General features: G+C 35.9%; 1 pseudogene; it reads left to right on the top strand.

The window, feature by feature from the left end:
• The first annotated feature begins 7605 nt into the window (after positions 1–7605).
• LOC149239474 (laccase-4-like) lies at positions 7606–9978 on the top strand (annotated as a pseudogene).
• Positions 9979–13705: the final 3727 nt, after the last annotated feature.

The raw sequence follows: 13705 nt of genomic DNA, 5'->3' as shown, positions 1-13705 counted from the left end.
AACCCAACACATTCTGGTGTAATCATCAATAAATGTCACGATATATTTATTTCCATTTGCAGAAGGAATAGGCATTGGACCACATAAATCTGAATGAATGAGTTCAAGATTCCTATGTGCTCTTGAATGTGAATCATGAAAAGACTGTTTGCTATGCTTTCCTAGAATGCAAGCATCACATTGCTTATGTTTTCTAGGAATTGTAGGCAAACCAGCAACACCATTTTTCTTCAACAAGCGGAGACTATCATAGTTTAAATGTCCAAATCTAGCATGCCATAATAAACTTGACGGAAGTGTACCTTCTTCATGATGAGAAATATATGAGAAATGTTGTGCATGAGCAGAGGTTCCTTGCAGTTTAAGAAGTCTTTCTTCTTCTATACCCCTCATGACAAATGAGTGGTCAGATGCCTTTCTTACCTCAAGCTTGCCATCAAACATATGAATGGAGTGACCTTGCTGGCGGATGTGGACCAGGGACAACAAGTTTCTCTTGAGTTGTGGTAGATATAGAACATGATCTAGAAGAAATTCTGGAAGACCAGGCAGTTTAAGCCTGATTGTGCCAAGCCCTGATGGCTTGATCTTTGACTGATCTGCAAAGTATACTGATCCATCAACATTGTCAGTGAAATCTTCAAAAAAATCTTTCCTATGAGTCATATGACATGTTGCTCCTAAATCAAGCAACCAATCATTTTTTGAAGAAGCAAGTGAAGCATTAAACAAATCTTCATTTACTCCAATGTTACATTGTGCCTCAATATAGTGAGCAGATTTAGGTGCTTTAACTTTGTCTGTGTCATCAGTTTTACCTTTCTGCTGGTGTATTCTCTGCTCAATTTTGTCCCATGGTAGCTTGCATGTAGAAGCATCATGTGATCCATTTCGTTTGCAGCGAATGCAATGCAGATCTGCCTTTTCTCCTTGAGAATGTCTGCCCCCCTGCCTCTGAAGTATCTTCCTCTTCCTCTTCGTCCACCTCTTCCTCTTGTAGAATCTTCAGCAGGATGCTTTTCTTTGTGAGCAAGGCAAACAGTCTCATCAGAAGATTCAGGGACTGTCTTCTTTCCAAAGGATTTCTCTCTTTCAGCAAACTTTTTCACAAGAGAGTCAAAGGTTATATCTTTAAGATTTCCATTTGCTTGTAATGACTCAAGATAATTGGAGTAGGTAGGATAGAGTGCTTTGAGGAAGGCAATAAGAGAGATATCCAGCTCAACCTTAGTGGATTTAATATCATGCATTATAGACTTTATTTCAGATGCAAGAGCAAGAGGATCATTATTTTTCAGTTCAAGAGTGAAGAGTTTAATCATGAGCTGAACAACTTCAAGTGCAAAATGTGAGTCATAGAGCTCTTTCAGCTTTTGTAAAGCTTCAAAGGCAGTGGAATAAGATGAAATATGACGACTTACTTCTTCATTTATAGATGTTGCGATCAATGCATAGGCTTTGTTGTTCTTGTTTTCCCAAATGACAAGTTCTTTATCTGATGTAGGCTGCACAGGGTCTTTGTCTTCTTCTCCGACACACACTCCTTTCCACAACTCATTGTAGATGAGGGTGTGTTTTACCATCCGAGACCATTCAGAATAGTTCTCCTTGCCAGTGAGAACTATTCCTACCATAGAGATGATTGAATGCATTCTGTAAAAAATTACTTCTGCTAAAAAAATCCTTACGTTACAGCCTTCAAATCCCTCTAATATTTGCTAAAAGCATCAGCATTTCATTGTACATATCACTGCAATACTACTATGTTTTGAAAAATGTGCAATGGATCACTTCAATATATCACTTCATTCTATTAATATATCACTTCAATATATCAATATATTATGCAATTGAAAAAATGCGCAAGGGATCACTTCACTTCATTGTATTAATATATCACTTTCAATATATCAATATATATTATGCAATACTACAAATGCTTTGGTATATAAGACATTCTGGAAACACCGCAATATTTTGAATGACATACAAACGCTTTGAATTATTTAAACTGTGTAATATCATGAAGTCAACAAACTGCTCAACGCTATACCAAAACCGCCATCATAAATATACATTGAAGTTAAAATCAACAGCATAACACTATACTCTCAACTATCCCAGCAGCTTCGTGTCCACGAATGCATGAAAAAAACTCTCGGGATCCTTTCCGCTTCAAGTATAGAGCCACATGCAATATCTTATGCGGACCTCCCCAGCCTGAGGTGTGGCGACTTGGACATATTCAATATACATGCGTTGGCTGTATCCATTCATTTGATTTCTGTTTCTGTGTATATAACCCTCGGCGATGTCGACACAGGGTCAGGTCATCACATGCAAAGCTGTTTGGTGAGGGTGTTACTGCGGTTCAACCATAGAGAGAGGAGCCGAGGCGGACTTGCGAAAAGATTTGAATCGAAATGGCCAGAGCCAGGGCGGACTTGCGAAAAGAGTTGTTAAGCCAGCTCAAGGAGCTCAAGGCTGAGCTTGCCTTGCTCAGAGTTGCAAAGGTCACCGGAGGAGCGCCCAACAAACTCTTTGAAATCAAGGTCGTGAGGCTATCAATGGCTTTGATCTGAGGCTCGGGGGCGTGACGAGATATGTCAACAGAGAACCGGATGAAAGAGGGGCAGAAAAAAAATCTATTATGTCACCGGCGAGAGCAAGAAGGCGGTAGATGCTAATGCTATCGATGATTATGCCATAGGGAAGCTCAAGGAGTACGATACCATACGATGGGGGAATGTACCTGAGAACAACGAGCTGCAAGTCGGCACCGTTTCCTTTGAAATCTCCTCAATGGAAGGATTTTGATTAATCTTCAGTATTTCCACAACGTCCTTAATGATCTGTTGCAGAGTCAGTGCGTCTGGTGTGGAGAGGCAGCGAATCAATGGAACGCAGGACAATTAATGACTTTTAACTGATGCGCAGAGAATTAATGACACTCAGGACAGATGCAGCGCTCAGGGCAGAGCAGCGCTCAGGACAGAGATAAGGGAGTTACAAGGAATCTGGGACCTGCGCTCTGATACCATGTCAGGCCAGGGTAACTCCAAAATGGGCAGAAGAAAACTGACTGATTATTTCATTAGATAACTATTGTTTATATACATAAAATGGACGGATCAGTTCATCTTCTTGATGATTTTTCACGTTCCTGTTTACCCAACCGTTGAAGATTAGGTGTGAACATAGTTAATAATAATGTAATGGGCCCATGGTATTAGTTGATGGTATGAGGGAACCATGGTAATGACCCATGGTATTGTATGTATGAGGCCTATATAGAGGCTAGAGACTCCACATGGAGGATATGAAGTGAAGTATTATTGTATGAACAGGCATATGGCTTGTGGAGTGTTCTCCTTCCTTAAGGAGTGAATGTATGGTGTTGCCCTACCTTAAGGGTTTTGATAATAAAGAAGAATTTATATCTATTTTGATCTTGTTATTCTTGGGTTATTTCCATTATCATATATTTCTGGGTTAGATCTACAACAGTTTGTGAGCGGTGTACACTGGTGTTCTATCTAAGGAACTTACCCTGTAAATTCCTACAAAATTTGGTCTTATTGTAGATTAGTTGAGGCTTTGATCGGTTCATGGTATGGTAGTTTTTTAGAAAATTATTGGAAAAAACGGTTATCATTCCCTTCTTCCTGTACTTTTAAATATTTGCATATGATTATCTTTTGTGGAATATGGATCGCTTGTAATCGCTCAAACTTTGGAGATGTGGCCTCCTCTCCCATTTCTATCACTACTAAAGAAATGGTCATTCTTAGTCATTTCCCTCAAGATAAGGATATGCGCAATGTAAGAGTAATTGAAGCTGAAAAATCCAAATCGATCACTTCCTTGGGATTTTTTTGTCGGGGCCTCTGATGTTATGGGGGATCGTAGTGGTGGTGGATTTATTTTACACGTCTTTGGTTTTCACTCTTTCCATGATTTAATGGGTTTCGGGCAAGGTTGAACAACTATGTGGAATTGTTGTCTTGTACAAATATTCTTTCCTTTGCTATTGATTAGGTGATTACAAACATTCAGTTGTTTGGTGACTCTTTGCTTGTGGTTAATTGGCTAAATTGTGTCCAGGCTTGCAGAAGTATTTTCTTGTCTCCAATATTGGATCATGTTATTATTCTAAAAAATTCATTTGACTCATTTTCATGTCATCACATATTCAGGGAGCGGAACATGGAGGCAGATCAATTGTCCAAATTTGCATTAGTCTCGGATCTTTCATATGTTTTTGGTCCATTGATGGAGCAAGTTTCTCCTCAGGCAAGAGTTATTTCTTAATTTTCCTTTTTTTTGTTTTTTGCTTCATAACTAGTTATATATGATCTTATTTCAATGCTCATTTTTGGATCTCTACTGCAAGTATATATGTATATATTTCCACTGCAGTTATTGACATGTTCATAGAACATCTTTGAGACTATATGTTTTGAACACTTAGACCACTCCGTATATATATGGCCACATGATGATATTTGTTTTATACTTTTTTTTAAGATACTATGCATACACACTTGGTGTGTTTACAGAATGTAATTTCTATCATCTTATAGTAAAAATTACATGTTTTTTCTCTGGCAAAAACAATAGATATATCTATATCTATATATATATATATATATATATATATATATATGAAAGATTTGAAATATATCTTCATCACATTTATAAATCTTGATGTGATGGATCCTGAAGATATATTTCAAATTAAATCCACTCACAGAATCTTCCATTCATAAATTATGAAAGTTATTATGAAAACAACATTTACATATTAAATCCCCCATGGCAGGTGATCATGCATTGTGATGCCCTGGTAATGATGAATCGGTCGGGGAAGGAAAACCATCTGGCCTCCCATATCAATTCGCTCATATCCTAGTACATAGCATTAAAAGTTCAGGTGCAGCGAACATCAAATGGTTTCGAGGCTAAGTAAACCTAGTTTAACTATCTCGTGATGAATCAGTAGCATTGCCTAGGAAGGCCCTCTATGCGCATGGTTATGTTCATCACACTATGTCAGCACTGGCCTCATTTAGAAATTCCTATGTTCAGGGATTATTCTGCCACCTTCACAAATAATTTGGAAATGAAAGGTACCATTAACCATGTTGGTCGTAATCACAGTGGTGTTGCACTCGCAGGTTGGGCCAACATTTGGAGTTTAATGGATAACTCTAGCATGAAGCATGGGGGCCACACTTTATCTCACTATGGTATCCCTCCCGTCAAGATCCTTTTCATGGATACTCTAGGGAACATTTCAACCAACACGATTATTTTTGGTAATTCAACTCACACCTCAGCTCTCTTTCACCATTTCGATTTGCCAGCACATGTGATTTTTTTTCTCTAAGTGGGAAGTGTGATTGGTATCTCTTGGGTAACAAGTGAGGGAAGGGGCTCATTTGGGTTGGTTCCACAATACTCTGCTCCTCATAATAAATAGAAAATTATCAAAGGCTTCAACTCTGGCAAGGTCTTAACCATGGTAATTACCAACTTTAGGGAGAGATTTTCTAATCATCAAAGTGCTCCGAGCTTGAATGTAATAGTTTTGATTTCCGGTAAAGAGCTCTGGTCCTTGGCTCGTTCTGAGCATGCAAGCAGCTGAAAAAGGATGTTTCAATTCTAGGGTATACCTTAACTTGTGGGATTTGCAGGAAGGACATGGAAGTGTAGTGGATTCGAGCTTTGGTCCTCAACTAGCTCTGAGTGTACAGTAGCTCGGTGGGGGTTCAAGGTCATTGGGTTCGTGGTCATGGTGTTCACTGGGTGTATGGTCGCGATGGCTTGTGGTCATTGTGGTTGAGATCAATGGGTTCGTGGTAGAAGTGGTACATGGACATTGGGCTTGTGGTCATAAAGGTGGCACAAGGTAACCTGTCTCCCCAAAGATTGGTCCAGCTTCATGTTAATTGTGCCAAGAATAATCAAGTTTTGTCATGTGGTTTAGATACTCTTATAGATTCATAGGATTGTATTTTTTCAGCCTCTGTCAAACTCTAATTTTGGTAGTGTGAACTCAGCTAGTAATGCCATGCGTACCTGCTCTCCTTTGTATAATTTTGGCATCATTTTTGTCATGTTGGATGCAATGATTAGGAAAAACCCATGTAATATTAAGACGTTGAATCTGTGTTTAGATTGGTTTCCCTTTGGACAAACGAATAACACAAGGCCATACTACATTTAATGTTTTCTTAATATAATGAAACAAATTTTACACAAAAAACATTTACATATTAAGAGAATATATATATTACAAAAATCAATATATAATAAATGAAAAATTAAATATATTTAAATTATAATAAAAATTTCTTATTCAAACTTATAATCTTAATGAAAAAAATTTCTTTTTTCATATAGAATTTTTAAAAAATAAAATTAAAAAAATATTTATTTGGTTAATCAAAACTTTTCTATTATACGTATAAGTAAAATATAAATTCAATAATTATGGGTTCAAATTTACATGTGTCCTCCTTAAATTTTAACAATCTCCATCAACTTTTCAGTGACCAAATCCTATAAACAACAAATCATGTACACCAATTTAATATTTAGATTAAATATGATGTTAAAATTAAATTATAAATTTTAATAATAATATCAATGGAAATCATAAACTTCCCAACATTTTGTCCTTTAATGGCATCCCTCGAATTCATTTTGATAAGATTACAACAAGTTATAGTTGAAGTCCAAGACCAACAGGTCCACACATGCAAGAACCATACCAACACATTAAAATTTAACGGTATCCAAACAAACAATCTTATACTTCTCCAAAATTTTCTTTTAATGTCGACAGGATATCTCTGAGACTACTTTGGTGAGGGGAGTTAAAGAAGTTCCAGTGAATAGACTCCTTTGGTGTGGGAGTTAGGGGAGACTCCAGTGATTTGAATAGAAAAATCTGATCAATAAAGAATTGAAATGGACTTGAGTGGGTGTGGTCAATTATTATGTGTTATGAAAGTAAAAGAAATTTCTACTCAAATGAAGTCAAGACCACCAGTAGCGTCTCTCTCGATCAATGAACTCAACTATGAAATTACAGGAATACATGGCGATGCAGTTAATTAGAAATGAGACAGTTTTTCATGACAAGGATAGTTTTTTCATGGTGGTCCTCAATGAGCTTATTGATCCTGTCATTAACATATCTTAACTCATATATATAACCTCATGCCATGGCAGAAAAGCATGGATGTCCTAACCCTGCATTAAGTCTTTCAATTTCACACTAATCTCCTTTGAACTTAATTACATCCATTCATTGTTACAATGAACAACTATTTTAGTTGAGTTCGTACGTCTGCACAGAAGCAATTAGGCAATGGTTTTCTTTGTGCAATATCCATGGTTGTTTGTGAGTGTGTGTTCTTATTTTTTACTCCACCAATTCACCACCAAATTATACCCCACAACCAAAAAGGCACGGGGCAATCTTCAGGGCAATCTTGGTACATGTATATATTCCAAGCCTTCCCAACTGATCACAGCAATCTCAGCTATATTCAAGCTAAGGTTTCATAGTTTATAAGTTAAGTTTATAGGAGGAAAATGTTGAACTCAAAGACATTGCTCTGCCCTTACCCTTGCCCTTCCAAGGTTGCTATGAAGTTCTTGTTAATTGCCATCCTGCTGGTCATCATTCAGTACCTGGATATAGTAGCAGGAAAGCATTGGCAGACAACCAAGCATTACAAGTTCAATGTAACCATATAGAGTGAAAATAATATACTATGTTGGAGTTTATTGGGGGTGTTCGGGTGTTTGATTATATTAACCTAACTATAAATGCATTGGGTTGCACGTGAGGGTAAGTAATGTGACACGTCTTTGCAATACAAAACCTTTGATCACCATGAATGGAAAGTATCCAGGACCTACAATTTTTTCTCAAGAGGGAGATCAAGTAATTATAAAGTTGTTAAACCACGTTAAGGACAATGTGACTATTCATTGGTAATTATATTTATGGCTTTTTTAGATTTTAGTAAGGAGAAACTTATGATATGTATGATAAAGTAAGTGTATAGATTGATTATTATAGATTTATTTCTATATGTAATCATAGTACTTATCTAGCTTGCATGCCACTATTGAATAGTTGTATATATCATGTATGTTGTTTTGCATGCAGGCATGGGATTCGACAGCTGAGGTCTGGATGGGCAGATGGTCCTGGTTATATCACCCAATGTCCAATTCAAACTGGAATGAGTTACGTTTATAACTTCACTATCATAGGACATAGAGGAACTATATGGTGGCATGCACACATTTCTTGGTTAAAAGCTAGTGTACATGGTGCCATCATTATATATCTTAAGCCACACGCTCCCTACCCATTTCCCAATCCATCCAAAGAAGTCCCCATTATTCTAGGTAAGTTCATATATCTTAATACCTTTTATGGATAATCTAGACCATGTAACAATGGCTAGAGAGCATACCAAATGAAATTTAATGGTTTTATATGCACCACCTTGCAGGAGAATGGTGGAATGGAGATACTAAGAAGGTTATTCAGCAGACCCTCCAAACAGGAGGAGGTCCAAATGTGTTAGATGCCTACACTATAAATGGAATTTCTAGACCACTTTACAACTACTACAATGGTAATGGAAATTGTATTTAAATTTTTTATTTATTTGATGTAATGGGTACAAAAGATGATGTCACACATTTACTAACCATGGCATTTTATGTAGATACATTTGTTCTAAATGTCAATCTTGGGAAGACATATCTCCTTCGAATCATCAATTTTGCCACTCAATGATGAGCTCTTCCTTGCCATTGCAAATTATAGCATGACTATGGTGGAAGTAGATGCAGTTTATATGAAGCTTTCCAGATAAACACTCTTGTTAAAACACCTGGCCAAACCACCAATGTGTTATTCACTGCTAATGCTATTGTTAATGTTGGAGGAGTTAACCAATTTTACATAGTAGCTCACCCATTTGTTACAGGTGGTGGAACATTTGATAACTCCACTATTGCGGGAATTGTGAGCTACAACATTTCCAACTCTAATACCTCTTCCACCATTATGATGCCTAAACTCCCAGCCCTTAATGACACTTCCTTTGTAGCCAACTTTAGTGAAAAACTTAGAAGCTTGACTACCACACAATTCCCTGCTCTGGTTCCTCAAATAGTTGACAAGAAAATTTCCTTTACAGTTGGTCTGGGACTGAATCCTTGTCCCAAGGGGATGGGAAATGCCAAGCACCCAATGGGACAAGATTCACTGCCTCTGTCAACAACATTTCTTTTTTTCTCCCAAACACTTCTCTTCTTTAGTCCCACTATTTCAAGTAGATGAAAGGAGTTTATAAGACTGATTTTCCATACAATCCTCCATTCTCGTTCAATTACACTAGCACTCCACCCAATAATACACAGGTTGTGAATGGGACTAGAGTAAAATTCCTTCCCTTCAACACAACTATTCAATTGATTCTTCAAGACACCAGCATCTTTAGCACAGACAACCACCCTGTCCATCTCCATGGTTTCAATTTCTTTGTGGCGGGCCAAGGTGTTGGAAACTACAATGAATCAACAGATGCACCAAACTTTAACCTCATTGACCCTAATGAGAAAAACATTTTGTGAGTTCCCAAAGGAGGTTGGCTACTATCAAATTCCGTGAAAACAATCCAGGTAGTACATACAAAATATGCACACAATCTCATCTCATTTCTCATTCAACTTTGAATTAAATCATATCATTGCACATATTAAAATTATAATAATGCTTGTTTACTCAATATCCATGGAATATATGCAGGGGTGTGGTTCATGCATTGCCATTTGGAGGTTCACACATCCTGGGGACTGAAGATTGTGTGGGTCGTAAAGAATGGAAAAGGGCCCCTTCAAACTCTCCTGCCTCCCCCCTCCGACCTCCCTCCTTGCTGATCTCCTTCCTTCTCTCCGGTGCCCACCATCACTTTCATTTCTTTCCTGTTTCATTTGTTTTAGATGTTGATGTTGGGTTTTTGTTAGGAAGATTTCACAATAAGCATGTTGCCACCTTTCGGTCTATCTGCTCAAGCAGCCTTTTCATCCAACGAAAAATACGACCAATCAAAATGAAGAATTGTATTGAATCATTGTACAAAAAATTGCTTGGTACATGAATAAAAGAATTTTGTGGTTCTTCAATTTATGATCTATGACTTACAGATTTCACTTCCCGTTAGAGTGATTAGCTTTTAAAAGCATGCCTTAAGACAAAGGCAATGTAAGGCAATGGTATAACTTTGATTTAATGGTGAAGTTGATGGACTTTTTCTTTGAATCATTAGTACTATTAAAAACAAAATCCTACAGTATGTTATAACCTAAGTTTACATTATGTTATAATAAGTTATGCATTGATAATGTTTATTATGTCTTACATTGGGTTATAACCTAAGTTATGGATTGCTAATGTTTATTGGAGATTTTTCAAAACATGAATAAAAGGAAGAAGATTGGTTTAGAGAAGAAAAAATATATATAAATATATAATATATATATATATATATATATATAGATATATATATATATATATATATATATATATATATATATATATATATATATATATATAAAGAAATATTGAAAATAGTAAAACTAAATTAAATATGAACAAAATAATATTATAACAATATATATTAGAGTTTAAAATAGGAATCAAATTAAACAACAACAAAAAATACTAAATTGCATTATTTGAATTTGGAAAATAAAATATTGGATATGTTGGTTGCAAAGTACACAATTTCATCTATCTATTACAATGTAGTATGTTGTTATTAACACAATTGCAATGCAATCAACATAAGAATAACCAAATTGGTAATTTGAATTAACAAATTAGGACATGCATCCTATTGTGTATAAGTTTATCGTGAATAGTCATTTTAAACGGAAACAATGTTTGTTAACATCAACTATTGTAACATAACAAAATAAGCTAATTTAAGGTGTAAGTCATAACCATGTTTTAACTAGTTAATAACATCAAACCAAGCCAAGATAGTATCATGCATAACTGAACAAGCATCCACATCCATAAAAATAATGTCTATAATTTGCTAAGATATATGGTGTGGAAGTAAGGGTTATGATTCACCCTGAAATCTATTTCAAATGAGTCATCTCGAATTTTTTGTTGTAGTTCTTTTTCTAGGAGGTTTCAGAGTATGAAATTTTGAGTAAATTAAGAAGGAATTGAAAAACATGTCTAATAAAAAATTTAGATGCTAGTTTTTTATAATTGATAAACTATATTTGTCATTGATGTCAACTCAAGCAACAGTGAGTGGAGCCCCACATTTGTTCCCCAAAATAACATGGAAAATCATAGCTTCTCGAGTCCAAACCATCCTTGTTGGGTTCTCCTCATCAAATCAATTCTATTGGTATATGGCATGCCATGAAAGCCTTCATAGTTTGAGAAATATGTTTGTTCAAAGTTGAAAGCCCCATCTCGTGGTCAATAGCCCAAGTCTAGTCTAGTTGATAATGTGGCAGCTTTCTTTTGGCTAAGATTGTAAGAATTTTCTTTAAGAATTAAATTAAAATTCTTATGTTCATGATGGGTTTCAAAAATTCAATTTTAAATTAAGTGAGGGTTTTGGCTCATAATTTTTGGCTCCAACAAATTTTAAATTTCAAAATTCATTTCCCTCCAAACATCTAGTCAACTTACCATATTTATGATCTTCCAAAAACTATAAAAAGGACTTTGTTAGCTCTCCTTAGTATGTGCTTGAACAAATATCTAAAGGAAAGAGTGGGCTCTGAAACTCTCAGCCTTCAGGAGTCTTGAAAACCTAATGAGGAGGCAAGTTTAATGGAAGGGTTTTGGGAAAAGATTATGGGGTTCTTTGTTTTCTTCTAGGCATAATTATTCTCTGAGTTTCGTCCCTTTTTAGGGAAACATCACTATGCATAATAAATTCAACCATTTGTCTATGTGGCATATCTTAACTAGCAAAGGAACAAGAAGATCGATCAAAGACTCAGTTGCAGACATCCTTGAACTTTTGGCCTCCATTATAAACCCTATCAAAGGCTCAGGTATGTTGCAAGTGAACCTGTATTGAATCTGGTGCTAAAACTCACATTAAGTATCATCCTAGAGCAGTGGCTAAACCCTTGACTTGATATTGTTGGTTATTACAAACTTATGGGCACTTGTATTACCAATCTGTGGTTCTGTGGATGGCATATTATTAAATGTGTGTGAACTGAATTAAAGTGTTTCCAAGGCCATTCAGCCTTCCTTTTTGAAGCTATTGTGGTATGTTTTTATTCACTGGTCTTTTGTAACATACTCAAACCCAAGGCTAGAAAAGAGTTTTGGACATAATCTAAAGCTTGTTATATGTTTGAGACAAAGGCCTAATAGCATTAAATACGTGACTTTGTTGATTGAGTATTTGTAGTTTTAACTGTTCTTAAGGGAGGTGAATTCACATTGCTTCAAGGAGTTCTTAAGCTACGTTGAGCCAATATTAAGAAAATTGAAGCATCAATTGGAAATATACCTATGAAATGTTGTAAGATTCGACCTGTGAGAACACCAATTGGAGGGAATCAAAAATCTGAAGTCTTCTCCTATACCCAAGGTTCTGAGGTTTAGTCATTTCTATAATTGACAGATGTTGTGGCCCATCTCTTGTGAAACTTTTAGCCTACAGAAGTATCACTTTCTTGTCAACTAGTTACTCCAAACAAAAATTTGAAGGTGGTGAATTTTAGCAAGAAGGTTCAGCTTTGAGCATCATATTAATTAACTCTAATATGCTCACAGAGGTACATTAAATTTAATTAAAAATCCCTAGCGTGTGTAAGAATTTTTTATCCTAGAAAACTATGCAATGAATTTGTATCCCATCTTAAGCCTATTTCTTGAGAACAAACATTTCATTTTTGTGCAAGGGCTTCATTGTCAATACCTTGGTTTCACTACAAAGCTACAAGAGTAAGGGTGTAATTGTAAAAAAATATTTGTCACTTTCAACAATGTTGTTACTAGTAAAAGTATTTGGTCGAGTTGGGCTTCACTATTATATAATTTGCAACAAGATAGCAGGTTGTAAGGGTATCATCTGAAGCATAATTGTGTTATCCTGGTATTCTCGTTATTGTTATTTGCAACAGTAAGGATAAGAAGAAGTTGCTTAATAATAAGTGATCCATCATCATGACTTTTTTGTAACAGTGTGTTTATGCAGTTAAAAGTTGATTGGATCTGGCATTGGACAGTACAACACATTGAAGGCATTTAGTAATAACAGATGGTTATTTGTATTGCAGTGTGTCATTTTTCAGCATTGAATTAGTTGGGTCTTATTGTCATATCATTTTCCAAGGGTGTCTGAGTATTTTTGTTCATCTAGATATTATCAACAGTAAGGGTTTTGTTACTTCATTGTAATATCCTTCTGCAACAATCTATTCATTGTAAGTCGGTCATTATCTTTGATATGAAATCCCACAGTTGTTTGTCTATTTTTCTATCATTTTCGGAGTGGTTAGGTGGTGCTAGGCAGGTGGTTGAAGTCACCTTTAGGTTGTAGCCTGAAAATACTTCAGGGTGGTAGGGAGCTACTAGAGCAAGTTGGAGCTTGCAAGGCATTAGAGCATCCTT

The sequence above is a fragment of the Pinus tabuliformis genome, chromosome 8 (genome assembly GCF_031772625.1).
Source record: "Pinus tabuliformis cultivar Carrire ecotype Pingquan chromosome 8, CPIR1, whole genome shotgun sequence".
Classification (NCBI taxonomy): Eukaryota; Viridiplantae; Streptophyta; class Pinopsida; order Pinales; family Pinaceae; genus Pinus; species Pinus tabuliformis.
Note: the sequence above shows the minus strand (reverse complement) of the source record. Positions and strands in the feature narration are given on the sequence as shown.